Source organism: Lactuca virosa, chromosome 2 (assembly GCF_052849685.1).
Source record: "Lactuca virosa cultivar CGN04683 chromosome 2, Lactuca_virosa_CGN04683_v6, whole genome shotgun sequence".
NCBI classification, from domain to species: domain Eukaryota; kingdom Viridiplantae; phylum Streptophyta; class Magnoliopsida; order Asterales; family Asteraceae; genus Lactuca; species Lactuca virosa.
In genome coordinates, this window is record NC_136427.1 from 202,855,130 (window position 1) to 202,870,107 (window position 14,978).

A 14,978-nucleotide genomic window follows, 5' to 3' on the forward strand; every position below is an offset into this window, starting at 1 on the left:
ATTGTTTATCAGTACACACCTGCATGAATAGATCTGGTCAATCACTGGTATTGTGGTCCACTTAAACACAAAGGATATTGACAAATTGGACATATTATAAGTAACAAGACATTGCACCTATATTCCTACATGAACCATTTAGCTGACGACGACTAAGGATATTGTTGTCCACTTAAATTCAGCAGCGAGATCTACGGACAACCTTTTAAACGGTTCAATTTTAGGTGTACTAGAACTTGTTCCCCACTTCCCGACATACCCCGGTAATCAAGAACTTCCAAAGAACTCTTTGCTTTAGGTGAGTAGACAATCCTTAAGAGAGAATTCAGATTTAGAGATGCATATGTTGTATCTCAGGTCAGATATCTTCCAATCTCACAGAGGGAACAACATATGACTAACATAGATAGAGGGTTAGATAGATAGTAGGGTGCATATGCTGTGTCCCAGGTCGGATCTTCCGATCACGTAGAGGGAACAACATATGGCTAAAAGATAGAAAGAATTGCATATATAAGGAGATGCATAGAGATAGAGTTGCATATGTTGCATTCCAGGTTGGATATGTTCCAATCACGTAGAGGAGGCAACATATGACTGACAGATAAAAAGCAAGAAAATAATTTCCTACAGACCTACTTTATCAGAACCCCACAGTCGCCTTATCAGTACCAGAATTAAGGACATAAGTCCGTACATCGAAGAAATGTTAAACCACAATTCTAGATACATATGACTTTAATGTATCCCGCAGGTTCTCATGTTTATATCACCGCTCAATCTACCCGAGCGTCGTATGGTCAGTCCAAATGAAACTATCTAAGTCCATATGAGTTAACACAGTCAAGTCCTTTCATTGTCATCTGTGTCTAATCCTTTTGAATCCTTCGTGCCTACCAGCACATTGAGCACAGAGTCTAAACAATTCAGCTTTAGTACCTTACACTTGTTTAAACTGCCCGTTATCACTCATTCTTGATATCACTTCCCAAAACGATACCTACAAATGAAAAACTTTAAGGACATATTTTTGGATTTTTGTTTTAATAAAGTTTTTTTTGTATTTTGATTTCTCCCTCTGAATTTAGGCATGGGGAAGAAATAAAATAGAATAAATGCGCAAATTTAAGAAATTGTCTTTGAAACGAATCATTGTAAGAAAAACTCAGGAGTATCGAGAAGAAAACTCAAACCGTAATTCACCAATGGAAGTTGCATCAAGATGATCTGAGAATAGCATGCATATTTCAATCTCGGAACAGATCCAAAAAATTTTCACATCGTTAAGTACAAACCCCATTTGTGATCCTATTCTTTCTTCCTTTCTTTCCCGCAAAGGACACATACCCTCTCTAAAAGTTCTGAGTGTTGTACAGTTGAGAAATGTCTCCTATCATGTTCCTGGAACAGCCACTATCAACAAACCGAAGTCTAATGATATGCCTCCATTGCTGCTCCAGCACAGAGTGCGAGATTAGTTGGTCTTTAGAACCCAATCCATTTTGAAACTGGGTTGACTTTTGTCATCTACGCAAGGTACTCTCTCCCATGACATATCATGTTTATCACACACAAAAGATGAAGAAATGTTAGAATCATTAGATGATTTGGGAGTACGAATCTTTGGTACCCATCTGTAGTCGGGTTTAACCCATTTCTTATTTGTTCGGATGGATGCCTTAGCACTTGCTTTTGAACTTGAAGCCGATCACCGAGATGACTTTGAATTAACTGATCTTGGTTTAACTGGACCATCTCTTGAATTTGGCTTCTTGGACGACATTCCCTTCTTGTCCTTAGGAGTTTGATTCTTTCCCTTCTTGGCATTCCAGTCACCATTGTTTGAACGTGCCATCGAAGGGTTTCTTTTGGAAAATCTCCCTCTTGGCGCGTTCTGCCAGCCTTGTGCATAGTAGGGAACATATGCACGATTTGGACAATTTCTGGCAATGTGTCCAGGTGTTCCACAGTGAAAACATGTTTGTTTATGTTGGTTCTAAGTGTTGCGTCTTGGGCTCGGTTCATTAGTCCATTTAGTTTACCCGGTTTGGGCCTGTCCAACCGTGGATAATCATTAGGGTTAGCATATATATATATATATATATTGCATGCATGTATAGCTTTAAGGTAATTGTTCTCATTAATTACTTTGCATTGTACCCCTAACACACCTCTACAGTCGAAGTTCTTCATCGAGCTCTTCTGAGGTGTGAGTTATTAATCATTCGACATCATTTGATCCAATCCTGTGTTCTTTACTTGATTGATATTGTTTTTCTGCTTAGAATCTATCGATCTTCAGCGTAATATTCTCATCAATTGGTATCAGAGCGGGAGACTGTGTAATACATACGCATCTCTACTGTTTGAAGAATCCTTTAGGGTTTCCGCTTTTATCAATATATAGAAGTTGTCCTCTTCTTGTCGACGACATCTCTTGTGTTTGATAAAACCCTAAGTTCAACTTTACAAGTCTGATTCTAACAAAAATAGTTCATCATGTCTCACGATGACTCACAAATCAATCTGATCAACATCTCCAACAGTATAGGATCAACTACAAGGATTCACATTCTTTATACTCAAGATTACGAAGTGTGGGCGCATCACTTCGAAGACTATGTAGTTGGATCTGAAGACAATGGCTACTTCATCTGGGAAGCAATAACATTGGGTCCGTTTGTTCACTCTGGAACAAACCGAACAGTCAAGACTCAAAAGGAGTATAACCAACTCTTGGCGGACGTAGATAAGATGCCTCAAGATGAAAAAGACAAGGTATTATGCAACGTTAAAGCCATGAGGATGATCCGATTCGCATTGCAATCCGATACTTTTCGTCTGGTGAGTTCATGCACAACAGCTAAAGAAATATAGGATAGGTTGAAAGAATTATATTCAACCGATGAAGATCTAGAGCACTCGATCCAAACCCTTTTGCTCTCTGAGTTCGGTGCTTTCGAACAAAAACCTGAAGAGAAGCTTGTTCAGACATTCGAGCGCTTCAACCATCTGCTCAGTAAGATGATGAAGCATGGCATTGAAAGGAAGGTGATTGAACAAAAGGCTACCTTCATGAATGGATTAAGGCCCGAATGGATGGCGGTGGTTTCGACTGTGAAGGCTCATGAGCAATTTAAATCATATTCACTGGCGAAACTGATGGGTATTCTCAAATCTCATGAAAGTGTGGTGACAAAGGAAGCGAAAGTAGTTTCGGGTGTGGGTTCATTGGCCCTTGTTTCTAAAAGCAAGAATGTAGCAGACGAAGAGGAGGAATCTGATATGACAGAGTGTGATCTATCCAACGAAGAATATGCTATGATGGTCACAAACCCAAAGAAGTTTGCTCGCAGAAAGTTCCCGATCAACAAGAACCAAAACTGGAAGGGAAGCTATAGTTCTGAAAAGGTGAAAGAAGAACCGAAGAACACCACTCAAAAGGACGATGAAAAGAGGGAGAGTAAGCTTGTGGGAGACTCTGGGTACGTATGCAACTACTGTCATGGCAAGAACCACTTTGCCAAGGATTGCATGCTAAGGAAGATAGCTGAGAAGAAGGATGGTGAAGATGACGAAGCTTACTACATGAGAAAGCTGGAGGAGATAAAGAAGAAGAAAGCTACTAACGTTTCTATGAATGCTTTGATTGTGCAGGAAAACGTTATTGATGATGAGTTCGGTGGAGTGGAAGTCTGGTCTACAGATTCTGAGGATGAAGAGGTACGAAGACCCTCGCATGGAAGAGCATATGTGGCGAAAGAAGGAGTTGCTGAAACGGTCTGGGAGATGCTTAATGGTTACAACCGAAAGTAAGCATAAGGAAGCGAAAGGCATGGAAGACAAATGTTTCGCTGCCAAGCCCATGAGTGAGAAGATCAGCGATTGCGATCAGTTGATCAAGAAGGTACAAACTATCCTAGAATCTCATAAAGTACCAATAACAAGCTACGAAAAAGACTTAATCGAATTAAAATTCAAGTTTTCTAATTTAAGTGGAAGTCTTATGCAAACTCGCCTAGCTAATTCTAACCTAACTGACCAACTCATCAGGGAGTCTTCCAAGAGTGAGGAGACAAGGATGTGGATTCAGCAGAAGGAGTTAGAGTTAAGTAGGGCTAGGGATGAACTTATTTATGTGGAAAGAGACAATTTGAAAATTTTGAAACAAAGAAATGTTTTCTGTTTGATTGCTAAATGTTTATACACTAATATCACTCAGTTACATTTAGATTGTGAGATAGGAAAGAAGATTCATAAAATGATTTTACCTTTCCTTGAATTTAAGGAGGACGAAGTCATTGCTGAATGTGAATCTATAATGTCCTCAGATGAAATTTCAGTCACCTACAAATATGGACTAGACAAAATTGAATCTTTCATTGAGTCTGAAGAACATAAATGCATGCTTAAGAATTTACTGGACGAAAATGATAAATTAAAAATAAAGACCGAAACTATACAGAAGTTTGACTCATCCAACACCAAATTGAGTTCAGAAAATAAAATAAATTTGGAAACCACTTCTGAATTTGATGAGGAGAGTGAGATGAGTGAAATCTCTGTAGAAGATGAGGTTGACTGTTTAAAATTTCTTAAGAGCGAACCCGAAGCAGCAAAACCACTAATATCTGAAAATTCGGTTGAATACGCTCGGATGTCAAAGGACAAATCAAAGAAACTCAAGGAAAAGGTTGTTGTTTACTAGAAGGTGCAAACTACTCCAAACCAAGTGTATTTAGTTACTGGAGTAACTAAGAAACAAACGGTAGAATTGACGTCCTTGGTTGACAAAGATAATGCTGAAGGTTGTGATGACTACTTCTGGTCTGCTCCCATCGATAATGCAGACGAAACAGTTGGTATGTCAGAGCAAACCTCATGGAGAGTTAAGGGACGATACATAGCCGAACCCCTCAACAAGCCCTCAAGCTTTGATAAACCAAGCACAAGTGGTACAAAAGAAATAACAGGCGAACCACTAAAAGCTACCAGCGATTTATCAACAACAACCAAAGCTGTTGAAAAGAAAACGAAACGTAAGGCCAACATTCACCTGACTCAAGAGCAACTTGCTGAACAGAAACGACAGAGGAACAAAAGATACATGAAGAATCTCAATGAGAGAAAGGAGTTTTGGAAATCCCAAAACCCCACTTATGTTCGCTCTGAAAAAGCCTCTAATATCAAGATGAAAAAGGAAGCTCAGGTCAATAACCGTCAGTCATACAGTCCGGCGAACCGAACAACCCGTTTCGGTCCTAATACTTGTGGTCACGAGAACCAAAAGACAAGTTTTGGTCCCAACTCCTACTACGCCAAGAACCGAAGGTCCAGTTTCGGTCCCAACACAAGAGCTCAGAACCGAAAGTCCAGTTTCGGTCCCAAATCCCATCCTCCTCACTCTCAACCAAAGCCCAACTCTATGAAGGATGTCAAAGGAAAGGGAAAGCTGTACTCAGATATTGAAGTCCAAAACACCAAAAAGTCAGCTAACCTTAGAACTTCCAAGAAAACCACTACTGTGAATCCAACTAACAATAACACACACCAGATAAAACAAGATAAAAATAAAATTAAAGTTTACACCATCAAACGAAAAGATGAAACCACTATAATAAAAAGAACATATATGGTTGATCTTTCGGTTGCAATTCCCTATTCCATAAAAGTCTCATCAGGGTCCAAGAAACTTTGGGTTCCTAAATCTGCTTAATTTTTGCAGGTTATCAGTACGAGCAGTTTGACGAAGAATGGTATATTGACAGTGGCTGCTCTCGTCACATGACTGGGAGGAGGGAATATCTTAGGGAGTTTCGGTCCCTTAAGGATGGTGGATGTGTGAAATACGGAAACAACTCTTACGAAACGATCAAAGGGTATGGAATGATCACAAATGGAGAATTTTCAATACGAAAAGTGGCCTACGTGGAAGGTTTGCAGCACAACCTCATCAGTGTTTCTCAACTAGTTGTGGGAACCGGTTTGAAAGTTTCGTTTGATGATGAGGGCTCAGAGATAATTGAAAAGCAAACGAAGAAAGTTCTGTTGAAATCTGAGCGCAAAGGGGAAATGTATCCTCTGAATATCAATCCGATAAAAGGAAAGCCATCAATATGCTTGCTGTTGAAGGCGAACTCAGATGAAAGCTGTTTGTGGCACCAAAGACTATCGCACCTGAACTTCAAAGATATAAATAAATTGCTGCTCGGTGATCACGTGCGTGGACTTCCCGTTCTTAAATTCGACAAAGAACATCTGTGCGCAGCATGCGATATGGGCAAGCAAAGTCGAAAGAGTCATCCTTCTCGTATTAATACAAAGATCATCGAACCTCTTGAACTACTTCACATCGATCTATGTGGCCCTTCGGCTATTGAAAGCTTCGGTGGTAGTAAGTTTATACTTGTAATTGTAGATGATTTTTCACGTTTCACCTGGGTTTTCTTTCTTAAATAGAAATCAGAGGCGACTCCCAAGCTAAAGATCTTTATCAAGCAAGTGGAATTGCAGCTGCGAAAGGTGGTACGAAATATAAGAAGCGACAATGGTCTTGAGTTCAAGAATAAAGATTTTGAAGATTTTCTGGCTGAAAAGGGAGTAACTCACAATTTCTCTGCTCCCTATACTCCACAGCAGAATGGGATCGTTGAAAGGCGAAACCGTTCCTTATGTGAAGCAGCCCGAACCATGCTGAGCTTCTCTTCTCTACCCTTATACTTCTGGGCTGATGCAATTGCTGCTGCATGCTACACTTAGAACCGATCATTCCTCAACAAGCGATTCTCCATCACTCCGTATGAGATAATGAACAATCGTAAGCCCAATGTAAAGTTTTTTCACGTGTTCGGTTCAAGATGCTTCATTTTCAACTCCAAAGAGAACCGAAACAAGTTTGATGTCAAGGCAGACGAAGGAATCTTTCTAGGTTATTCGCCTACTTCAAAAGCATATAGGGTTCTGAATAAATGCTCGAAGAAGATTGAAGAAACCTATTATGTCACTTTTGACGACAATTATATGAAGAAAATGCGAACAACCGAAAGTCCAACGGAGGAAATCTTTCCAGAATCAGGTCAAGTCTCGGTTCCTATATCCAATCTATTCGAAGAGTACATGCTGCTCTTTGATGAACCAGAGAAGACGATACACTCAGAAGCGAAAGCGGCAGATAACAAAATCGATACCTTGAAGAAAATCATCGATGAAGCTGCTAAAGACATGGAAAGTGACCCTCAATAATCAACCAAGAAGCAGACTCAAAACGAACACACTGCAACAGGTAATCATCCAGCAACTGATGACCCTCCAAGAGAAAGCTCAATACTCCAGAGGGAGGGTTCGTCTACACCAAAACCAAACGACATGCCTTTCCAGGGGGAGAATCCATCAAATACCCCAACCCATGAAGATCCATTTGAGGGGGAGAGTACTAAACCTAACATATGATTCGATTCGCCATTTGAGGGGGAGAATGAAAATGCAAATGACGAAGGCGATATGTCAGAACTGGAAGAAGAAGTCAATGCTGAGCTGGATCCTGCCTATGATCCCAATTTCCCTCCTCTCATAAAATGGACAAAGGATCATCCTAAAACACAAATTATTGGTGAATCATCTGAGGGTGTTCTCACACGCTCACAAATGAAAGCGAAGCAAACTACTTTATTCTCTCAAGTAGAATTATGCATGTTTAATTCGTTTGTCTCTAAAGTAGAACCGAAGACGGTAAATGCTGCTCTTGATCACTCTGATTGGGTGCAAGCTATGCAAGACGAACTCCATGAGTTTGAACGAAATCGTGTTTGGAGACTGATTCCCACACCAAAGGATGCATCTGTAGTCGGCTTAAAGTAGGTATTTAGAAATAAGTTAGATAAAGAGGGTAATGTCATTCGCAACAAAGCGAGACTGGTGGTGAAAGGGTATTTCCAGGAAGAAGGAATAGACTATGAAGAAACCTTCGCTCCTGTAGCAAGGTTGGAATCTGTAAGAATCTTCTTGGCATATGCTGCACATAAAAACTTCGAAGTTTTCCAAATGGATGTAAAATGTGCTTTCTTGAATGGAGAACTAGAAGAAACGGTATACGTTGAGCAACCACCTGGATTTGTGAACGAGAAGTATCCTGATCATTGCTACATTTTGGATAAAGCGGTCTATGGATTAAAGCATGCACCGAGAGCCTGGTATGAAACTCTAACTCGGTTTCTCAAAATGTCAAAATTCAAGCAAGGTTCGGTTGATCCAACCTTCTTTCGCAAGAAAGAAGGCGAACACTTAATGATCGTTCAAATTTACGTCGATGACATCATCTTCGGCTCTACGAATCCTAGCTTAACAGCTGAATTCAGGAATTTGATGGAGACTAAATTTGAAATGAGCGCAATGGGTCCGATTAACTTTTTCCTTGGATTGAATATAAGACAGGGACCAGAAGGCATCTTCATCAATTAGGAAGCGTACACAAAGACTTTGTTAACGAAGTTCGGCATGACGGGAGATTCGAAAGTAAAGGTTCCAATGGCATTTGGCACGAAGTTGACTCCATCTCTTGAGAAACCGGCTGTTGATATGACTCTTTATCGTCAAATGATAGGGTCACTAATGTATCTAACGGCTAGTAGGCCAGACATAATGTTTTCTGTCTGTTATTGTGCCAGTTTTCAAGCTAATCCAAGAGAACCTCACATGATTGCAGTGAAAAATATCTTCCGGTATTTAAAGCGAACCTTGTCTCTCGGTCTTTGGTATCCTGCAAAATCTGGCTTCTTTGTTCAAGCTTTCTCTGACGCTGATCTTGGTGGATGTGGATTGGATCGAAAAAGCACAACCGGTGGGTGCCAGTTCCTTGATGGCAAACTTGTCAGCTGGCAGTCAAAGAAACAAACTTGCGTGTCCCTCTCCACAGCCGAAGCTGAGTACATTGCTGCAGCGTCCTGCACATCACAGGTCATATGGATACAAAGCCAACTTAGAGATTATGGCTTAAGCATGAAGAAAATCTCTCTCTAATGTGACTCTGAAAGTGCAATTCGAATATGTCACAATCCAGTGCAACACTCCAAGACAAAGCATATCGCACTGAGATATCACTTCATCAAGGACCACGTTGAAGATGGAAATGTTGAAATTCACTTCGTTCGGTCCTCAGATCAACTGGCTGACATCTTCACTAAGGCCTTACCAGAAGCAAGCTTTAACAAGATACTCCAAGGCTTGGGAATGATGGAAGCTGAGTCAGCACCGAAACCTCCTTCTACTCACTAAAATTGAATAAGCGAAATAGAGCGTATGCTCGGTCTATTTCGGCTCCTGAATTTTCGGGAACCGAAATGAACCGAACGCTCAGTCTATTTCGATTCTTAAATTTTTGGGAACCGAAATGAACTGAACGCTCGGTCTATTTCGGCTCTTAAATTTTTGGGAACCGAAATGAACCAAACGCTCGGTCTATTCGGCTCTTAAATTTTTGGGAACCGAAATGAACCGAACGCTCGGTCTATTTCGGCTCTTAAATTTTTGGGAACCGAAATGAACCAAACGCTCGGTCTATTTCGGCTCTTAAATTTTTGGGAACCGAAATGAACCGAACGTTCGGTCTATTTCGGATCTTAAATTTTTGGGAACAGAAATGAACCGAACGCTAGGTCTATTTCGGCTCTTGAATTTTTGGGAACCGAAATGAACCGAACGCTCGGTCCATTTCGCTTCATCTTTTCTAAGGAATGGTTTCGGTTGTATAAATTTGTAAAGCTTTCTTATTCTTTTGAGTGTTTATATTTAGTATCTTTTCTGTTTTTATTATTTTTAAGAAAATCCAAAAATCCAAAAATATTTTATTTTCTGTTTTTATTCTTTTTCGGAAAATCCAAAAATCCAAAAATATTTTCTTTTCTGTTTTTATTCTTTTTCAGAAAATCCAAAAATCCAAAAATATTTTCTTTTCTGTTTTTATTATTGTTCAGCAAATCCAAAAGCTTCAAAAATATTTCTAAGTGTTTTCTTTATGTCTAAAATCTCTATTCTAAACATCAATTCAAGTTCACAGATGCGAAACACGATGATGATGGGACAGGTATAATCTTCTTCTCTGTGTACTGGTTAAGAGTCCCTAGAAGCATGCTGTTGCATGTGGAACGAAGCCTCCATGACGCTGACTGAAGCCTTAATGTTTCGATAACAACCAATCGTTTCTTCCCAATCAGGCTGTTAAAATCCCTCAAGTCACGAGCTACCTAACTCTTCTCATAGTGAGTTAAGAGTTTTCTGCTTTGTCCTTCTAATATAGCAAAGGTACTTTCGGTTCCTTAACCACCTCACTTTTCTCTATCCCGTTTCGCTCCACATTCGTAACCCTTGAGACTCTCAGACATTACCACTGAGGTTTATGGTTACACAATTTCTGTGTTGATGATCTTAGTTTCGTCTACTACGAGCTAAGTGAAACCCAAAATCCAACACCTTGAATGCATTGACAGTGAACACTCTAATGTTCAAGCTTTTACTTGTTACCTCACGAAATCTCTTTTTCTTTTTGAGTGATCTTTATGAAACTGTCTAACACCAGGACGTTTCTTCCCATAAGATCCAATGTATTTTTTTTGATATTTCTTACTGTTTTCTAGTCACTTAATATATATTTTCAAACCTACTTGTTCAACAAACCACATCGGTTTCACAAGTACTTCACACGACTTTCGGTCTTATTTCTAGTATCAAGGTTCGGTTGAAGGTAAGCTACCCTATAAAGCCTATAATTGAAAAGATGCCTTTCAATGTTTCTTTACAAACATTTGATCGTATTTCACGGGAAACCATAAAGACACTTCTCAGTCTCTCTTGACTTTGAAGGAAGAGATTCGTGCCCGGGATCATCAGTTTCGTGTCTAAATAGACATCACTTAAATCCCACTAATATTTTGCTTTATTTCTTTTTCATTGTCACACTCTTGCATGAAGATCTTTATGATTTTCCAAATTCTTGTTTACGATACTAATGGCACTTTTACAGATTTGTGCTTTCGGCTCTAACTGCAATGGTTGTTCACAATAATATGGAGCAAAGGTTCCTTAACATAAAGAAGGAAGGATGCGTCACAATTTATTTTAAGAATAATAATCAAATCAGGGTGAGTCAGCATGAAGTTGAAACGGTTCAAAATTTGAACAGGAGATAAGGTTGAAAAGGCGCGTGAATTTGAAACGGCACCTACTTTCATGCCGGCTGACGTAACCAGGCTGTCAAATCCCGCTTTTTCTGGCGACGTTTCAGAGATCGAGTCATCATCACAAACGGATTTTTCTCTCTCTTAGCGACGGTATAAAAGGTTTTCTCACACCACTTGGACTACTTTACCAAATCTTCTCTCTCTCTCTCTCAAGAACAAACCAGCGATTTTGTTACTGTTCATCTTTTTCTTCTTCATAACAACAATGGCGGAATCATCTTCTTTCCAAGATTAAACATTGTCATCGTCTTTGCTCACGATAAAACCCAATCAGAACCTCATCATCCAACTGGACCCTTTTCTTTAAGATTCATACATGCTTCATGTTGTCGAGTGCCTCAAGTATTCTCCATTGGTAATTGCACTCACACAGGTCGAATCGGTTCCCATGTCTCTTCTATCCCAAGTTTATTTAACTGCTTCATACGATAAACGCAATGAACGAATCTTCTTTGATATCTTCAATTAAAAGACGTCGGTATCCAAAGCACGCTTTTGTCATTACTAGGGCTTACTGCAGATGCCTCTGTCATCTCACCGGATTTTATCACTACGACCCAGTTGTTTTCGATTCTCTACGACATGGGGTACACAGATGTTTTGACGACGGTGACGAGGTTCAAGAAGTCTTGTTTGCCACCTCAGTGGAATGGTCTTCTTACCCTTCTCTACAAGGGATTAGCAGAACGTGTTGCAGGGTCGGATGGGGCAAGTAAAGGAATCCTGACCATTCTCTATGGTCTCTATAATGGGATCAATTTGGATTATGGATCATTTCTTTGGGCACAATTGGTGCAGAGTCTCAACTCCTCAACAAAACATTCTGAGATCTCCTGCGGCCGTTTCTGGACTTTGGTCACTAACAGAGCTATTCAGACCTTTCAGATTCCTATCATGGAAGGTGCTTAGAGGTCTTCTATTGCGACTTTTCACACGGTCAAGATCATTGTGACTAACCCAACAAAGTTCATATACATCGGTTCTATTCCGGAATCAATGAGCCGATGTGTCTCCAATGAAAGTAAGGTCATGGCTGATTACAGGAAGTTGACTCCTTCGGGTCCACGCCAACTCACTCCCGAGATGCAAAGCTCGTTGGACGCTGCAGACAAGCCAGCAAAACGAGGAAAGAAGCCTGATCAGAAAGAGGAAAAGGTTGGTCAATCATCCAAAGTTTCGACCCCTAAGAAACGAAAGTCAGAGCACGCCGAGCCTACTGCTCCAAAGAAACGCAAGACCAAAAAGCAAGCTCGTAGACCGAAGTCTCCTTCCCCATCTACCAGTAACCGTGAGTATGTTCCTTCTGACGGCCAGCCAGACCCTGAGTCAACTGACGACAAAGCTACTGAAACCGACAGTCCACCTAGAGGTGATTCGCCTCCACCCTCACCCAATAATGATAGCAACCAAAACTCGCCTCCTATTTCTATTCCACTTTCGGTTCCCATTACTATCGTTCCTTGTCCTCCACCTGTCTCCTCTACAACTGCAACCTCTATCCCAATTCCAACCCCACTATTCACTACCGTCACCACCACCACCACTCATCCAACTGAACCTACTGTTCGTGTCAACGTATCTGATACGGGGGCAAGTCCATTCAGTTCTGATCCTCCTGTTACCTCAGCACCTTTATCTACACCTCGATCACATGACTCTGAACCTGTTCTTGGCGGTGAAGACATGGAATTTGACTCCACTTATTTCAGTCCGTATCGAGTACAGAGCGATGACGATGATGACGCTCCTGTATCCAAAAAGCATCTCAAAGCACTAAATGACAAACTTGATCGCTTGCTCTCTTCATCTTCTGTCAGTGCATATTCAGAGGCAACACTCAAAGCCCTGTTCTCATCTGTTGTCAAAGAACATGAGACCTCCATCTCCAGCGCTGGCAAAGCAATTGAAGCCTCAACATCAACCTTCCAGAATGCTTCCCTTGCAGTTGAGGCTTCCACCAAAGATTGCAAGCAGGCGACCGCAAATGTCGAAAAACTAATTTCTGAAGCCCAGATATTTCTAGATTCTCTTCAAGCTGCTGCCAAGAAGAATGCTGAAACAGTGAACGCTTCGGTTGATCATCTTACGCGTTCACTGGCAGCCGAAAAGACACATCTTGAGGAAGCTCGCAAAGCAATTGAGGCTGCTAACCAAGAGCTTCACACTTCGGTTGATGCTCGTCTGACTCAACTTGAAGCTGAGCTTGCTGTTGAAAACAAGATTATGGATGAGCTGGATAAGCGGACTTCCCAGCTTAAACTTCAGAATCTCAAGCTCAAGACAGCCAACTAGGAGATTGCAGACTTAAAAACCGAGCGAGAAATAATTAAGAGTTCGGTTGGTGATGTTCACTCTATTCTCCTCCATCTCCTGGAAGCCCATGACTCCATTCTTACCATCTCCATCCGATGCCACTTGGCTGAGAAGCTGAGACCTGCTTTGGATGTGTTGAGCAGGATTGAAGGTGTTCCGGAGTCTGGTGTCCCTCCGAAACAAGGGGGAGATAAGGTTACTCAGGGCAAGGGCCATCCTCGTCCACCTCCCAAACTGAAAGTCACTACTGAGCCGAAGGATAACGAAGCTTTGGGCAGTATGGAGGACAAGAAAAAGAAGAAAATTAGAGACGATGATGTGGATGAAAATGAAGATGACGATGATAATACAGAAGGGAATGCTTCGAAAAATGAAAGTCTGAAAGTCAAGCCCACTGATCAAGAGATTCGGGAGAGGCTTCAGAAAGAGAAGGAACTTCTTGACAAGGAGTTGAAAGCGAACGAATTGCTGGAACAGAAGAAGTCCATGTTTCCTGAATGGACTATGTAATCGCTTCTGAGAGAGGTTATTGATGCACCAAGCACTCATTGGCTCGAACCGGTTTCCTCGTTCAGGCTTGAGAACTCTAAGGACTCACAGTTTGACATGCCCATCACCCGAAAGGCATTCATTTTCCACTGTTTTGAGTCAACGACTGGCATTCCTTCTCATGACCCGAAGGTCGATCGGGATTTGCTCGAGTATTATCTGGAGTTTGCTCAGCTACAATACCTGACCTGGAGCAATCAGAAAATTATAACGGTCAAGGTGTTGAAACCCACTTCGGCCGGGAAATTCATCAACATCAAATTCAAGGTGACCCGAGGCTCTGATAGCTCGGTTCATATGATTTCCCTGGCTGACCTACCGAACTTAAACCCTCACGACTGGATACTTCTTAATAATATTTTGCTAACCAATCCACAGGAGTATCAGCCTATTATCGATCACATCAAGCGAATGCTCGTATGCTATATTCATGAAGTCGTGAAGATGGATCAGGAGATCATTGCTGCTATTCATAAGAGAACCACTGTGAAGGCGATTGGAAGGGAAGGCGATGTGAATGCGATGGTTAAGGGAAAGATTGATATCAAGTTTCACACTGTTATGTTCACGAGGGGCGAAGGTCAAAAATGCCTGTTCGCTCTGATTAACAAACACCTATTCTCCACCGCCTGTTTGGAGCACATTTTGGAGATTATTCATATGTGTAATCAGAACAGTGAAGCCGATAAGAAGCTGTTTACTGATATGCTTCGATGGTATATTTTGTTTCGGCAAACTCTTCTTGCCATCATTCCTAGGCTATTCAAGGTTGTAAAGAAGATCAAAGTCACTCAGCCGAAGTAGTCTCTCGCCTCAATTAACGCAAAGGGGGAGATTGTTGGGTCTAAGTGTTGCGTCTTGGGCTCGGTTCATTAGTCCATTTAG